The sequence below is a fragment of the Porites lutea genome, chromosome 4, assembly GCF_958299795.1.
Source record: "Porites lutea chromosome 4, jaPorLute2.1, whole genome shotgun sequence".
Taxonomy (NCBI): domain Eukaryota; kingdom Metazoa; phylum Cnidaria; class Anthozoa; order Scleractinia; family Poritidae; genus Porites; species Porites lutea.
In genome coordinates, this window is record NC_133204.1 from 11504037 (window position 1) to 11522846 (window position 18810).

Below are 18810 nucleotides of genomic sequence, written 5' to 3' on the forward strand. Positions count from 1 at the left end.
AAATCCTACCCTGTGAGCAGAGATTTCTCTCTTGGATGGCTTTTACCCTTGATGAAGTCGTTCGCGTGGCTTGCCAGTCGCGTAGTTGGTTTGTTTTATACGCCCCAGGAGAAACGGGGCGTAAACAAACCATCCACGCCACTGACAAGCTACGCGAACGACTTCGTAAACGCTGAAAGCCATGCAAGAGAGAAAACTCTGCTCACAGGGTAAGGAAATCCCATTTTTGAGGGCGATTGTCTTATAGACCCTTCCCCTCTTCACTGTACTTGCAACGTTTGCCTCCACTGACGGTTAGCTCAACAAATTGTGACTCAGATGAATCTCGCCATCTCAGCTAACGGCAATGGGCTGACAGCTGTAACAAGGTCTGGATCATTGTAGCTTATGGCCTGAGAGACACATGCAGTTATGATCTCTCTGTAGATCCAACATTGATGTTCTTCATAAACCTTTAGGTTTAACAAAACTATTAATCCAAATCCCACCTTTGCTTATATTATGGCAAACTAATCCGCTGTTCGCCGGCTGACAGCCGCCATCTTGATATTCCAATGGGGGAGAGAGACTGGGATAAAGTTTATTGTACCACAGATATCCCACTCTGTCTGGGATTTAGCCTGTTCCAGGCTCCGAGATAGTGGTGAAAAGTCGTTCAGCAGAAAGAAAAAAGAAATGAGAAAAACGCGCGGGAGCTGGGGAGAGACACCGCCACCGCCACCGCCACCGCCACCACCGCCATCGCTCCCTTTCCCAAGTCGCGCGCGTCTTATTTTCGCTTTGCTCGTTTAATACGTCCCCACTATACTATCTAAGAGCCTAGCACAGGCTATCTGGGATTTGGCTGGGGTGTTAGGAAATTGGCTTAGGGAAACAGGTTAGATTTGGCTAAGGCTTCACGGTGAGGGTAGGAGTCAACCTGGTTCCCAGGGTTCTTTCCTACAAGTAGAGAGAACCTGTAAACGAAGTTGGGTAGGAGTTTTGGCCGCTTCGTTCTAAGCGCATCCTCGGAGACCCAGGGGCCGCTACAATCCTCGTCAAAAATCTTGAAACACTTAACTTCCCCAATGTTGATTTGGGTATTACAGTGGTCTCAGTGCTTCAAAATACGCGTGGCTCAACATTGGGGAGGGAGAGGGCACATTTCAGTGAGAACAAAAGTGTGAGGAGTAAAAATCAGTACGGTAAAGAATTTTCCAGAAAACTCAAGAGAAACGGTGTCTGTTTCAACGATTTGTGACGAGTATTGTAGTCGGGATGATTCTATCGTCCCGACTAGCTGCCCCTGGGTCTCCGAGGATGTTCTAATCATTATGAACTTATCCCAACAACAGTTGTGATTTGTGTTAACCCTTTTAGGCACAAGAGTGACCAATATCAATTTTCTCGTAACAATTTCAACATATTTTTAAGAGAAAAGGTTCAGAGAATTTATAAAATGATCACGAAAAAGGAAATGCTTTTATCCTACATCATATTCTTGTCTCCAAACGGGAGTCTAAAGAATGATATGGCGACCACTATTGTTGTTGTTTTCCCACTTTAGTCGATTTTTTGTCGCGTTATCATTTCTAAATCGACCTATTATTATTTCATTATTAACACAACTTGCTTTGCAGTAGCCTGCGTGCAGACGATAACTAAACTCTGATTAGTACCAGAGTTTAATTTCGTCTGCGCGCAGGCTAGCTTTGCAGATGTACGAAAATGGACACCAAGAACTTTTGAATGAGGTGGAAGAAACTGCGAGCGTGGTTTACAAGGACATTCTAGACTGGATTCAGCAAAAGCTACCTTGAACTGTTTTAGGCCACGAGCACACGCCAATCCAGACTAATTTTTACTGCATAACTTTCTACCTGGATTCGTATAGACGGGGCCTTAAACCACTCCGGAGAGCGGTTTCAAAAAGATAGTAGGCTGATTTAGCAATAGAACGGCAACGTCAGTTGACGATGACGCGCGCAAGTCAAACAGCTGGCTGGCTTGACCATTGGCACAGCAGCAAATTGAGCACCGGAAGTCGCGTTCAGTCCTTTCCGAGCGCTTTCCCGTCGTCAACTGATGTTCCCGTTCTGTTGATAAATCAGCCTAATGTTTCGGTGAGAGGATTCACTGGTTTCGCGCGTGGACGGAATACCAAACGGAATGCCGATTCATGTGAAAGGTGTATATAAATGCGGTTTCAACACTCAAAAATATCTGGGTTTGTGTGGACGGGGCTTTTCACGATAGTGTCAATTTACAAATATGACCAGAATCATTTCATTTTTTCATTTCTTTCACATTTAATTCGGTAAATTCAGAAGCCTTAATATGCATGAGAAAGCCAAACTCTGAAGGATTCTAAAAAGGGTCGTTTGCACGATAGCGTCACTTTACTATACCAGATTCCTTCAGGGTATTGCTTTCTTGTGCAAGTTAGGGCTTTTGTTGTTTAAACCTCAGTGGGATTACCAAATTCAAATATGAAAGAAAAAATGAAATGAATTTCTTTAGTAGCAAAAACAAGTCATCGCGTGAATAGCCAATTAGGCCCCGTGGCCCAGTTTATTCTGAACTGCTGCATTATTAGAGCTGGGAGGGTAGCCCTTAAGATACGCTTCTTTAATGTCGGGCGTATTAAATCTTGAGCAACTGATGTTCAGTCGAGTCAATCTCTGTATTTTAACGCCAGCTTTGATTTACAGTTTGATGTTCTCAGATAATAATAGCCTGCGATCATGCTCTCCTTAAAAAACGCCTGTTTTAAAAAAAGACGATGACACATGAGAAACTATAGTTTTACGCTATTTACTTGTTTCTGTTTTTGTCTTTTGTGGCTATGGTTTGTATTTTTAAATTCTGTTTCAGTTTTGCGGTTTAATTTTGTATTTTTATGTGTGTTTCCGCTTTGGGATGCTTATTTCCGTTTGGTTTTTGTGTTTCTGTTTTCTGGTAGCGTTTTTCTGTTTTGGGTTTCCAATTTTGTCCTATGTGTTTCTATTTTGGGTTTGTTCTCTCCTACGTTTGTTGTTTTTGTTGTTTTCTTGTGGTTTTTTTTGTTTCTATCGGCCACCCTATATATTTGATAGTCCTCTGCATTTAAATCCAACCACTGGAGAACACTTCAAAACTCTGTTGAAATTCACAGATATCAAATCGTTCAGGTAAGAAATAATATCCTTTAATTTGGAATTTTTCTATACAGATATTTGTGCAAAGTTTATTTTGATTTCCTGCTGAAGGTTTTTTCCCTCTCTTTTTTACTTAGAAATAATTAATAATAAGTTTAGGCCGGTTTGTGACCGCGAAGCAAAGTATGTTTATTCCATGTCGAGAAAAGCGTCCGACTAGAATATCGTTTTGACCGATTTGTGTTTCTCTCCCTTCGTTGTCTCCCTTATCCGCTACTCTCTTCCACTTCCTTTCCACCCTTCCCCCACCTCCAAACCCCCAACCCTACCCCTCCTCACACAAGCAACGCCGAATACTCAGGATAATTTGTGTTAAATGTGGATCTCTCATGTTGTAGACGTCACATATTTATAATAATTTTCATTGTTATTGCAATAGCTAACGAAGAAAGACCTGCTTTGTGCGTAAATTTGTGGAACTAAGTCTTGCATCGATTAATAAGAAATTGAGGTCACGAACTTATCTAGTCAAGACATCTTTCCTCAAACAGCTACCTTTTAAATTTTTCAATGTTCGTTGGGACTATGTGAACTGTACTGCCATGCAGAAAGGTTTTCAGGAAATTATTATTTATAAATTAAATCGCTTTTATTTCTGCTCTATGTAAGGTAAACAATTTAAAATTTGTTGTGGTTTGCTAGTTTGTGGTCTCTCTGAAATTTGCATGTAATTTTATTGTCGCCGGGCAGCGGACTCATTTTTTGAACTTTGACTTATTATTTAAAAAACACAAAACAATAAAAAACGTAAGAAGGATCAATTAAAACACGCGACTAATAAACGCTCACAATAAAACCAGACACGAGATACCGTTTTAATAACTTTATTAAAAACCAATGACAAAAAGAGTCAAATACACAGCGGTTTGAAAGAATGAAAAATTAATCCTCTTCTTCGTTCTCCTCTTTAGATGGAAGATAAAAATTGGTTTCCAACGTCTTCACTTTTTTGTGTGTAATTTCTCCACAATCATATCGGACAAATCTTGTCGTAATCGTGCTAAAAGCAGTTAGGACATTTCATGATCAATTTCCGTACACTTTAGAATTGTCACAAAGTTCACAGGGATTTTCAGGGTGAAAGGTGGTAGACGTTTCAAGGCTACTACTTTCTGTTTCCTGATTGTGGTCGTTTTCAGTGTAGCTCTCTTGGGAGTCAACTTCAACACCATTCTCAGAAGCCACTTCCTCCTCCTCCTCCTTCTCATCCTTCCCCTCCTAATTTTAAATATCCAATGAACTCTTATTGCCCCCGCAGGGCGAAATCCCGAGGAGGCACCCTAGTAACTCGCGCGTATGTTAAGGACAGTACTTTCAGTTCAAATATACAGTCGGTATACTAGAAAAAATCTCGATTTGCTCGAACAGGGGCCGCGAGGAATCGGTAGGTAATGATGACGTTTCTATTGTTTGCGCCAGCAAGTACGAAATGGTTAGGATGACGTAAAGACAGAAAATCCCGAAAGGACGCTCAAGTAGATTTTGTGACATTTATTGTGCAGTCATTCTTCGATACTCTTTTGCGTTACGCAGTGACATTCTGTGGAGCAGTTGTCTTGAAAGTTATGGACCAAAAGACTCTCGTTAAACGCAGATGAGGTTATAAGGTGCGTTTAACTGTGTATATATAAACACTTGGAGAGTTTGCCAAACACGAGTTCACAAATCTTTGATTTATATTGAAAACCTTGCCAGACACTCTTTCTCTCTTTGACCGGAATAAGACTCAGCCCCAAACAAGCAAGACGAGTGAACAACGGCTAGCTGATAACTAGCAGATTGATGGACAATTACAGAAATTCGCCGTCAATCAAATTCTGTGCTGACTTTTTCCCTGCTCAAAGATGTCCTTCCGTTATGAAGTTTCAAATAAGACTAGAATGCGCGAGCGTGAATCGATCAAACGTCCTTTTAATTTCTAAGGCTTACTTTCCGGCAAATAAAATGAACTGAATGTAAAAAGCGAAAGAGAAATAGCGAAAAATTCAACTTCTAATTAAATCTTTTCTTATGGTTTAGAATAAACTATTCTCGAAACTGAGAATGTTTTCATCAAAGCTGTGTTAATCGAGCTGAAACTGTGCATGGTACCTTCCGTTTCCTGTATTTATCTCACCTATTGTATGGAATATGTGTGAAAATCTTCATTATGATATCGGTATATTTCAAAGAGCTACACAACCAGGAAGAATACTATTGACCGACAATATACAGAACGGGGGCAGCTGTAGTGTCAACTATTACTAGTTATTATCACACTCGTTATCAGAAGTATTGTTTGCATTTAGCGTAGCCTTTTTCTTTTTCTATTAAATCGCTTAGCAACTTTTTGTTCTTGATTAAACCTTTATCGACTCTTAACTCTGCAAGTCCATCTAGAAACGTATTCAGCGCACGAGCCTTGGTAATGTCATTGCTGTGTGGGGGTAGCACATACTATACAAGCTCGGCGATGTTTGTGACAGGAATTATATGTTTACTTCGAAGTAATTGTGCGCGGGGAGTCCAGAAATATTATCTTATTACACCAATATTCAGAAATTGTCAAAAAATTCCAGAGAAGCGTCAGTTGGAGTAAATCTAGAGAGAAAGGAGTGGAAAGTTCTGTCATGTCTTATCTGTCTAATGGGAACATACAGTGAATTCTAAGACTTCAAATGTATTAATGAAAATTTTTTTTTTCTCCACCTCGATGCTCCTCAAAGAGACCTTACTGCCAAGAAACAGTTCCTCTTTGAAGACTAAAACTTGGAAATGGCAGAAAAAATACTACAAGATATAGCTGAACAAAACAAGCGTCTTACAATAGCGCAAATCAATAAAAACACGGAAGAGAAAGCAGAAGCCTACTACAATCTAGGCAGAGCTTATTACTTCCTCGAGGACTTCCATCGAGCAATAGAATACCTCGAGCAATACCTGAGCATTGTTGAGGAAGTCGGGAACAGAGCAGGATCAGCAGGATGTGCCTATGGCAATCTCGGCTGTGCTTACCAATCCCTCGGTGACTCCCATAGAGCAATAGAGTACCACAATCAACACCTCAGGATTGCCAAGGAAGTTGGTGACAGGGCATGTGAACGCAAAGCCTATTCCAAACTCGGCCTTGCTTATTACAGCCTTGAAGAATTCCAGAGAGCAATAGAGTACGACAATCAAGACGTCAGCATTGCCAAGGAAGTTGGTGACAGGGCAGGTGAAGGATGTGCTTATGGCAATCTCGGCTGTGCTTACAAATCCCTCGGTGACTCCCAAAGAGCAATAGAGTACCACAATCAACACCTAGGGATTGCCAAGGAAGTTGGTGACAGGGAATGTGAAGGCAAAGCCTATTCCAATCTCAGCCATGCTTATTACAGCCTTGAAGAATTCCAAAGAGTAATAGAGTACAACAATAAATACCTCAGCATTGCCAAGGACGTTGGTGACAGGGCAGGGCAAGGCAAAGCCTATGCCAATCTTGGCCTTGCTTATGACAGCCTTAGTGAATTCCAAAGAGCAATAGAGTACCACAATCAACACCTCAGCATTTCCAAGGAAATTGGTAACAGGGCATGTGAAGGCAGAGCCTATGCCAATCTCGGCCTTGCTTATGACAGCCTTAATGAATTCCAAAGAGCAATAGAGTACAAAAATAAATACCTCATCATTGCAAAGGAAGTTGGTGACAGGGAAGGTGAAGGATGTGCCTCTGCCTATCTCGGCCTTGCTTATCACAGCCTTGAAGAATTCCCACAAGCAATAGAGTACCACAATCAACACCTCAGCATTGCCAAGGAAGTTGGTGACAGGGCAGGTGAAGGCGAAGCCTATGCCAATCTCGGCCTTGCTTATGACAGCCTTAATGAATTCCAAAGAGTAATAGAGTACAACAATAAATACCTCAGCTTTGCCAAGGAAGTTGGTGACAGGGCAGGGCAAGGAGAAGCCTATGCCAATCTCGGTCTTGCTTATTTCAGCCTTAATGAATTCCAAAAAGCGATTGAGTACAATACAAAATACCTCATCATTGCCAAGGAAGTTGGTGACAGGGCACGGCAAGGGCAAGGCTATGGCATTCTCGGCAATATTTATTTAGTTCTCGGCGAATACCAACGAGCAATAGAGTACACTAATAAATACCTCATCATTGCCAGGGAAGTTGGTAACAGGGCAGGGGAAGGCAACGCCTATGGCACTCTCGGCGCTACTTATCACAGCCTTGATGAATTCAGACGAGCAATGGAGTGCCACGAGAAACAACTGAGCATTGCCAAGGAAGTCGGTGACAGAAAAGGAAAAGAACACGCCTATTTAAACATCGGCGACGTTCATTATTCCCTCGGCGACGTGCCACGAGCAATGGAGTTCTACAAGCAATGCCTGAGCAATGCCAAGAAAATCGGTGACAGGGATGGACAAGGAAGTGCCTATTGCAGCCTCGGAAGTTGTTACAGAGATCTCAACGACTTGAAGGAAGCAATGGAGTGTTACAAGCAACACCTGAGCATTGCCGAGGAAATCGGTGACAGGATAGCAGAAGCCTGTGCACATGCAGGTCTGGGTCACTCCTTTTGGGCATCACATTCTTTAAATGAGGCTTTAGAACATTTTAGATGCTGTGTTAACATCTATGACACTATTAGAGCCAATTCTATCTCGGAAGATCAATTGAAAGTAAGTTTCTGTACGAAACATCAATGTGTCTTTTCTCATTTATGGCACGTTTTAATACTGCTTCGAAGGAATGATGAGGCTTTATACGCTGCTGAGTGGGGACGGGCACAGGCTTTGCTCGATGCCTTAAAAGTGACTTATGGCCTTACATCACTTTCTCCCAGTTCAAATGAATCTGAAGAAGAAGTCAGAAATATTTCAAGGGAGACAACTGTTTTAACAGTTTTTCTTGCCCTGCAAGAGAAAACAATCAATATGTGGGTGTTGGGAAAAGAGAGCAACTCTATTTTTAGGCAAGCGGAAATAGAAATCGGACATGAACACGAAGATTCCTTTACTCTCCTTTTAGACACTGTTTTGAAAAACATTAGGGCTGGCGTCGGTATTAGGTGCGAAAATCGGTCAATGGATAAGCTGAGTGATGACTCAACTTCAAGCACTCGAGACGACGATCAAACATCGGAATCATCACAGGAGACCGCCGACTTTTTACGGCCATTATACGATGCAGTTATTGGTCACATTGAAGACTTGCTTGATGGTAACGAACTAATTGTAGTCCCCGATGGTGCTTTGTGCTTAGTTCCCTGGGCAGCCTTAAAAGAATCGTTAAGGATCCGTATCGTTCCCTCACTGACAAGTTTGAAACTCATCACAAATTCTCCACGTGAATACCACAGTAAAAGTGGAGCCCTTCTTGTCGGAGATCCATGTTTGAAGAAACTTGCGTATAAATGTGGCCAGCCCATTTATGTTCAGCTGGAGTGGGCAAAAAAGGAAGTGGAGATGATTGGAGAAATTCTAAAGAGTAAACCATTAACAGGTGAAGACGCAACCAAAGAAGCCGTGCTTCAGAGAATCAAGTCAGTGTCTTTGGTTCACATTGCAGCCCACGGAAGGCCGGAAACCGGAGAAATTGTTTTGGCTCCAGACCCCCGACGGGAATCCGACACTCCTACGGAGGAGGACTGCATTATGAAAATGTCTGACATACAAGCTGTAAAGCTGAGAGCGAGACTCGTTGTGCTAAGTTGCTGCCACAGTGGTCAAGGAGAGGTCTCTTCTGAGGGTGTGGTCGGTATGGCACGTGCTTTCTTGTTTGCTGGTGCTCGTTCCGTGCTGGCATCACTCTGGGCAATTGATGACGAAGCCACAATGATGTTTATGAAATCTTTCTACCAACAACTTGGAAGTGGAGAAAGTGCAAGTGTTGCTCTTCAGAGGGCCATGAAATGTCTTCGAGACTCCCAGGATTATTCTGCTCCAAAGTACTGGGCTCCTTTTGTTCTGATAGGCGATGACGTTAAGATTGAATTGGAAAAAGAGTCATTGAGCAAGTCGTAAGTGGAGATTTTTTTTCTTGCTGTTCTAGTAACAGAAGGCTTAAAAAGAAAAGCCAGAACCATTCTTGTCAAATTCAGATAGGAGGAAAATGACAGACTTGATAATAAAAAGAATAAAAATATGTACAAAGTAAGGATGGGTTGGGTGGTAAGTGTTAAATTATTATGGATTCACTCAGTAAATGCTATATTCCTAACGGGCTACCAGCACATTTCAAAAATCAGTTGAACACTAGGCCTTGCTTAATGTTCTCAATTGTTAAATAGTTTAGGTCAGGTGTGGATAAAAGATATACATAGGGAATAAGTTTCCTTCGGTTTTCTACAGGACTAGCACTAGAGAAGTTCATAGCTTCAAAACGAACAAATATGTCTAACATGTTAGATGATCATCATCCATGGCATCCTAACATTTAACGCTTTGACCTTTATTTTGTTTTGAAATGAAAGATTAATTAATGTATTAATTGTTACTTTCTTTAAAGGGATGCGCTGAAAGTTTGATGTCAACACAACTGCTGAAGCAGCATGTATATATATCTGGATTTCCCCAAAGAAAGAAGTGCGTTATTTAATAGCTGTCCTCAATGAGGCGTTTGGTAAAAAAGCGTGTTTTCGTTTTAGCCATTTTTTGTCAGAAGATATTAAATAGAGAGATTTATAGTCACGCTAACAGCAAAAGGCAAACGTCTACAGATTCAAGTTGAGAATTTCTCAGAATAGAAAATATGCAGATAAAATGAAAACAGCTCAAAGCAATTCTTATGGATAAAACTAACGTGAAACTCACAATTTTTTGTAGATTTATTAAACAGCAAACGAGAAAGTTCGAGAAGTAAAGGGAACACTTAGTCACGTGGTACAAATCCATGGTTTGCCGTAAACGTAACTCTAAATCTCTCTAATTAATAACATCCAAAAAACGTTGTAAATCAAAGGGAATACTGTATACTGTGGAGCTTTATATTAGCCACGGCTACACTTATCAATTTTAACTTACAATTTTTTGTAGATTTAATTAACAGCAAACGAGAAGTAAAGGGAACACTTGGTCACGTGGTACAAATCCACGCTTTGCCGTTAACATAATTCTAAATCTCTCTAATTAATACTCGTTAAAAAAAGCGTTTTTAAATCAGCCACGGCTACACTAACGGGACGAAGAGCCCGAAATCTAATTTTCAACCGAAAACAAGATTTATTTTCCTTCTCTATTTTCTCACCACCACTTCCTTGTAGAGCTGAATCCGCCTCTATCTCTGCACTCGTAGACTATTTGTTCTGCCACTAAACTAGGGTTAACTCTTAATCTTGTTCCTTATTACTGCGTTAATGGCCCACAGCTTCAAATCCATGTCAACTTTAAATCCAAACAGTGGATCAGATCAGATTTGGAAGCCCCAATAACTTAATGTTTTTCTGTAATGTAGTGCTTGTAAAAGTAAGGCTTTTAATGAAACAGATCAGTTCTCGTTAATAACCTTTCGTGTACTATTGCGTTAGCGATCTAACAGCAATAATTGATGTTAACTTAAATATCCAAACAGTGGATCAGATTAGATTAAGATTTTGGGCGCTCCAATAACTTAATGATGTTCTGTTGTAATTGTGCTAGGTTGTAAAAGTTGGGCTTTTAATCGAATAGATCAGTTCCAGAAACACATATACAGCAACGTTCTGAGGTTTGGCGTTAGGAAACCACAGCAATCTTTCAAGCTATCATGAGTCTATCGAGAATATGACCTATTTTTTAGCCATCCCTCAGTTATTTAAAGAAGCTGCTTTAATTAAGGGATGTCACCATTAGAAAAAAAAGATTGGAGGTTGGGGGGAGGCAAACGCCAAAAGAAAAAAACAAAACTCCCAAGTAAATTATTAAGAAAAAAAATATCCCCTCGCACCATGATCAAAAAAGCTGTTCGAGCAGGACAAACAGATTTCCACCCCAAGGGTAGAGAGAACACCTTCATAGACCTCCCAAAAATCCCACCCATCCCCTCTGCTTTCCTAATGGTCCATCCGTTATACGTCACTAAGTAGGCTTGTTGAAACTAACTGCTTCTACTTGATCCCAGCGCGCTGTGCGATACAATGTTTAGTTTCTGGTGTAACCTTCAGATTTGTAATGACTTATGTTGTATTAAACCTGAGGAAAACGAGCTGTTTAATGTGATTGCTGATCTCTCCGATGCCTCAACCATCCTAAAACATCTTCTCCTCGAACCTTGGGAAAGTCAATATTTGATTAACAAACCACTTCTCCCAGGGCGCTGAAAATTTTTGATTCCAGGACATTTTTTAATCTTTCATCAGACTCTCTCCCTAGGTAACTGGGGTTTCCTTTTACATATTCCAGGAGAAATCATTTGACATCGTTTCGTCAAATGTCATGAGAAGCATAAAAGCACCAAAAACTCGTTTAATTCTATTCCAAAAAGTGTCAAAGTAGTGGCCAATATGGCGGTGATTTTTGGATGACGTCACAACCGTGTCATGGGTCTCCGGCAAGCCAAAAGACTTAGTGAAAGAAAAAGCGTTCAAAACCAATTTTCCCCATTCAGGAATGTGCCTTTGAAACAGCAAAGGAAACTTTTCTCCAAATTCATCACACCAATCTAGAAAGTGAATCGTATCATATCGGATTGGTTTCTGTGCAACTCTTCGTCGCAGTGTGAACGGGTAACGGGTATTCGAACCGTGGCGAAAATAAAAGAGTAGGAGGGAGGACTGGAACCCAGAAAGACGGAAGTAAATATAAGCGGAAGTGAGGATTGGGATTTAGTCGCCAAACCCTCTTCGCCAACTGCCCCAGACTAGTACCCAGTCACTATTTATTTGTCCCCGCGCGCCTCAACCTTCTCCCCAATCTGCAATCTTCTCTCACCCCAAAAACACATAAATAGCGACTGGGTACGAGCCTTCAACTCCTCCGTGTGGACGACTTGTTCCCGTTCTTTTTGTTCCTTCTATAACGGATAAACGGATAGCTTTTCACGTGGACATACAAGCTATTCGGCATAATGTAGACATTCGTAGATTTTCCTCTCCAGGCATGGGCAAAGTCAAGTTTAAGTACACACCTGGTCAATCGTAAAGCATGCACTCATGCAAGTTTTAATCATATTTCCAAATATGGTCATGTTTACGAGTTGGATAAACTACATATATTGAACACCTTTTAAATGGGATTTTGTGATATCCGGAATAATCAAAGGTCGGGGTGTTACCAACAGAGCCGAAGGTTAAGGCTGATAACGCTTACCGAGACCTTGATTATTCCAGATATCACAAAAAGCTAAACTAATCACACATTGTTTTGAAGAAAATAACAGCACACCGTCGCACGCAACATAGTTTGACATTGCTCTTGGAAATCATGCATTGCGCGCAAACTGCAGACAGGTCAGTTATCTGCTAGCAGAGAATTAACTAATCTGTAGGTTGCGCTGATTTTCAAATAACATTAACTGTAGGATCTTAGCCAATGAGAAGGCATGTAGTGAGTACAATTTATAATAACTTTATTTATATGTATATAAATTCATTTGAAAAAAGAAATCTTGCAAACGGACTTGCAAGGAAAACAAAAAAATTCATGCACAGAGTTTTTAGGCAGTATAATAATAAAGGATGGTTGAGAATATAAGTGGGGATGGGAAAGACAAACTTGAAAATTTTAGCAAAAATCTTTAAGAGGAAGCAAATATGACGTAGCTAGTCCTTGATTAAACCCCTCGCCAGCAGATGGGTTTGGGGAAGGTACCTGGTCAAAAGGAGGGAGCCGCAAGGCAGCACAGGAGGTAACCATGACAACCCAGTGAGCGGGGACCAACACGTATCGTCACAATGATAATAGGGAGCTTACGCAGCAGGACGAAATTTCAGCGTTAATTTAAAATTTCACTCGTGAAATTACATAATTTGCCATGGCAACGTTCCGTACGTCCCGGTGGTGCCAAGATGGCGAAGAAAATTAAAAAATGTCATGAATGAAGATGTCAGGGCGGGGCATTTAAAGACGCTTTAGAAAACCTCAACGCACGAAAGAGCACATCAAGAACTCTTCCAACATGAATTTTGTCGAAAAACTTGTGAACTTAAGCCAAATTTTATGTTCTAAACCTTTCAGTGCGTGATACTGGCATGAAAATTCTCCAAGTAAAGACAAGACATTTAAGGTACACATCACTCCATGTAAGGTAATGTGAAATTCAGGAACCTGGGAAATTTTGCTTGTGGAATCCAAATTTAACCGTAGTATTTGTTTTTGTAGAATTGGAAATCCTGGACTTGGGAATCCGGAATTCAGCTCAAGAAATCCGGAATCCCGCTAACGATTGAAATCCGAAATCCAAGTTCCACTGACAAGGAATCGAAAATTCAATACCTGGAATCTTGAATCCGCGGCGTAGAATCCAGAATCCAAGACTGTCTTTGATTTCCTTACATAATGTGACACACAAATCATAATGAACTTTAACATGTTTAATGACAGCAGCGAGCTAACAACAAAATAGATCATAGAAAATTTACGGTTCCCAATACTTGCACGAGAAATCTCCAGTTAAAGACAAGACATTTAAGGTACACGAATGAGCTGCTTTGCAGACTGATTTTTCTGAGGCTTCATAAGCCCCCCTCCACACGAATACGGATATTTTTGGAAACAGAGATTTTTTCCCTCCACTGTAGCCTTCCGTCTACACGTAAACAGCGTTTTCGGGATATTTTGGTTTTTTAAAATCGCCAGCATATCGTTTTCGTGTGGACAAACGAAAAAGGAGGTTTTGAAATACGATAAAGCCCTAGGTCATAAGGCGCTCCGATTGTAACGAATGCTACCGTGTTTCCCCGCCATTCGTTTTGCGTTTTTGTGTTGACGAGCGAGAAGGATTCGAATACGCTACGTGTGGACGCGTATTTTTTCGAAAACGGAGTAAAAATCCTCCGCTTTCAAAACTGTCCGGATAGGTGTGGAAGCAATCTCTTTCCTAGTTTCCCTCTCCTACCCGTCGCTCCGTAGGGACGGGTGGGAGAGAACCCTGGGAACGAGATTGGTGTGGAAGAGTCCTAAGGGGCTGTTAACATGGAGGGAAGAGGATCCTAGAAGGCGCAACATTTCGTTGAGTCTACATGCAGAAATTTTAGTCTGTGTGAATAACAAGTAGAGATGGAATTGAATTAAAGAAGGTGGACGACAACATCATATATGCAATGCGGACAACCCTTCTTTAATGAGGCTAATTCTTTACCAGCTATCTTCACTAGCGTTTTATGAACTACCTTTCAGTAGCAGATGGCAGTTCTTTACCACTGGTGGCGCCAAACGCAAATTGTCGGCTCTAGTGCCGTGGTTATCCACCGGACGACCCGCTGCCATTTTTGTCTGGTTTATCCCTAGTTCTAGGATCTTCATGCCACTCAGCTAGGAAGACTCTAGCACTAATCACAAGTGCAACCCTCTGCATGTAAACTGAATACAGGAAACATTTGGCGCTAGGATGATCCGCCTACTAACATCTTCCAGGTGCTAGGATTCTCCTCCGTCCATGTAAACAGCAGGCAGTAAGAGTGAAAGGGTTGCTTACACTATACAGTATCCATACAGCTGAGATAGGTGTCATTGAAAGAACTCGAGGGGGAGAGTGGCAGGTACCCAGTCTATTCGTTTTTTTTCTTTTTTTTTTTTTGAGAGGGGGAGCGGGGTGGTAATCTCTATTATGGAGGTGTCCATTTATAGGAAAGTTGATTGTATTATAAGGTAGAGTCGAAATATTTCAAGTTTAGCAACTGACAAGAACAACAATTTTAGATATACCTCTTCTATTCTATAAACTCAGTAGCCTTTCGGCTTCTGATAAAAAGCGACTCATCAAAACAAGAGTGAGGAGCGCCCTAAAGGGAGTACCTCCGGGGGACTAAATTGGCCAGAGACAAGAAATGACCCGATCATTCTAAATCTAAATGTCTGATCTGCCAAGGGCAGTGCTGACCCAGCAAGCCGTGTCACCCCACACCCGTGATATCTTGTTTACACAAATAAATTAATTCTTACAGAAGTGATTAACGGGTCCAAGTGAATTGTGTTGACGGCACGCTATGATAGAATCAGGTGACGAGAAGCTTAATGAAAGCATTGAGCTACAAAGGTCAAGCTTACAGCTTCCTAAGTTCAAGTATTTTGTTTACCTGAGTTACGCTTCCTACACACGTCACAATCGTTCTTCTGGATTGTCATGTACTCGAAAAGGAAAATATTGTGTACCAAGGAAAAACTGGCTTAGAGGCTCGCCGATGACGTCACCCTTCATATTTCTCTCTTCCTTACAGTGTCACTGCGTTTACAATCTTAATTCCAACCTACGTGCTCACTCGAACGTGCGAGTTCATCAGGAGTAGCCTGCATGAAATGAGTTAGAAAAGGGAAAATATGGCACGAGGGAACAGATTAGGCGTGCGAGGAACGAGCAACGTGGGAGGGACTCTTCGAAATCACGTGCGGCTTCTCGCGTTTTCAGTACAATCGCTTTGCAGTAAGGAGAGAGCCGTTCTCCCATTGAGTAAAATAAAGTTTTTGCCACTGTGAAGATACAGGATAACTATTAGTTATACATTCTCTGGAAAAAGCTGGGTGCATTTGTTTGTACAGTTATTTTCACCAAACCGGTTAAAATCAACAGCGTACCCGCCAGTTTCACATGTTTTCCGGATGAAAAAACGTTTGTAATGCAGGAGCCTATCAATAAAAATAATAATAATAATAATAATAATAATAATAATGATAATGATGATGATAACGATGATGGTGGTGATGATGATGATGATGATGATGACGACAAAAAAAATAATTAATACTCTTTGCTACTTAAGGTCCGTGGTTGGACCCGGTGCTTCAAGGATTGAACAAGCAAGCCAAGGATTGCTGCTGCTGCTGCTGCTACTACTACTACTACCGCTACCGCCACCGCCACCGCCACCGCCACCGCCACCGCCGCCGCCACCGCCGCCGCTACTGCTACTGCTACTGCTACTGCTACTGCTACTGCTACTACTACTGCTACTACTACTACTACCGCTACCGCTACCGCCACCGCTACCACTACCGCCACCGCCACCGCCACCGCCACCGCCACCGCTGCCGCTACTGCTACTGCTACTGCTACTGCTACTGCTACTACTACTACTACTACTACTACTACTACTACTACCACTACCACTACCACTACCACTACCACTACCACTACCACTACCACTACCACTACCACTACCACTACCACTACCACTACCACTACCACTACCACTACCACTACCACTACCGCTACCGCTACCGCCACCGCCACCGCTACCGCTACTGGCACTGCTACTGCTACTGCTACTGCTACTGCTAGTGCTAGTGCTACTACTATTACTACTACTACTACTACTACTACTACTACTACTACTACTACTACTACTACTACTACTACTGCTACTGCTACTGCTACTGCTACTGCTACTGCTACTGCTACTGCTACTGCTACTGCTACTGCTACTGCTACTGCTACTACTACTACTGCTACTACTAAGAATAAGAATAATAATGATAATAATAATAACAATAAGTACTTGCTAAGGAATACAAATGTTATTGTTTTTAAAGTACCTTTTAGGTAATTTTAAACGGACATTTTCGGTATCTTTTGACAAATGTATAGCATAACCATATATACTGCAGGTAAAGAAACTCGTATTTGTAGGAGTTTTCCAGATTTTAGATATGGCCCATAGGCTATGCTATGCCATGCAATCGGTGTGACTATTTTTTCACACTAGGGCATTCAGAAGTTTTTACTGCCATAATAATAACTCACAGACGTTGTGGTACCTGACGAACGTTGAAATAAAAGAGAGAAAAAAAAGGAAAATAAGAAAAATATCAAGACCTTGCAAGGGGAAATATCTAGCCTTTGGAGAGCGAAGACAAAAGTAGTATATGACGACTCTAGGAGTGATACATAACAACTTAAACCGCAGTTGGAAGGAAATAGGAATTCCAAAAACTGAGGGTCAGAACTTTGCAAAATTCTACACTGAACTCTCCGAAAAGACACCATTTTGAGAATTAAAGGTCCATGAAGTCCAAGGTCTCGGGACGGGACCAAGCTAAAGGTATTTTTTTGTTTGTTTCCAGGACAGTTAGCACCTGTGAAAAGTAGAGATAATATAGAGATAATAATAATAATAACAATAATAATAATAATAATAATAATAATAATGATGATGATGATGATGATGATGACGATTACAATGACCTCGGTAACGACAACGACAATGACAACGGCAATGACAATGAGTCCTCACTAAGAAAAAAAAAAAGAAATTGTCAGAAAAAGTAACCTTATCATATAAATTGTTAATTGCTATAGTTTCATGCCCAAATTACATGTGGGCGATCAGGATCAAAGCCGCTTATCCTATTCTTATAAAAATCTCTGCAATGTTTATTGAAGCATGACAGGCTCAGGTCTTCAGTTCCAAGGTTGTCGTGTAAGTTATTCCATAAATAAGGAATTCTATTAAAAAACGTTCCCTTGAAGAGTTCAGTTTTAACTAACCTTAATCTAAGTTTATTACTTTAGAATGGCCTTAGTCTCTTATCAGAGCAGGACTTAATATAGGCCGGAGTCAAACGAGCAGTTATTATAGTCATGACCACACTTGAGATTGTAAAAAGTTACAAGGTCTCTGATGTCTCTTCGGTGAGCCAACGGAGGTAGATCCAGTAGTTCGAGCCGCTCATTGTAGCTTAGCTCGGGCAGCGGGGAGAACTCTTGTCGGACGTCATGGGACCCCCTCCACTAGCTTTTTTAGCTGAAGGGATACTTCGCCTGGATGATAAACGAATCAGTTTAGGCCTAGTTACCATATGACCAGGAACACTATAGGTGACCGTTCGTTCAGACATGCGCTTGGCCAATTTTTTCGCATGGGCCAAAATATCGAGTCAAACAAACATTGCATGGCGATCGCTAAAATAAAATAGGAACATTTGTCGGTGGTCCGCTAGGATCGTCACAGAACGACGCCTCCGCTACAGTTTATCGCGCTTCAGGAAACACCGTTCGAAACCGAAATTTTTTCAGTGGTTTTGAAGAACGTGAGTCCATGGGTCCTGCTAATACCCTGTAAAACAACAGTTTCTGCGGTTCTTCATCTGCGGTGAGCATTCTCACTATTAACTCGAGAAAAGTAATATACCTTTAATTTTGATTTTTGTAACGATCCTTTGTGGTTGTAGATATTATCAACTTCGTTTAGAGCATGATATGAAATGAATAGCTAAGTATGAATTTCATTACAGAAGTTTGATGGTGCTGACAGAAAACTGGGGAGTAATCTTACTCAAATGGCAACAATTTTGCGCTGAATTCTACGGGGAAATAGTTGCCTTAGGGTCTCGATCATTCTCTGAATAAATGTCGATAATAATTAAAAAACCTCGAACTTTTTGCTGCCGGGGGAATGTCAAAATAAATATGCTTTTTTGAGAAACCGCGAAGTAGCACTTCAAACGTATGCTACATCAGTTTCATCCTTGGTTTCCCTTCTGAACGTAAAAAGTGATAGCGATCAGAGATTGAAAGAAAGCATGAACA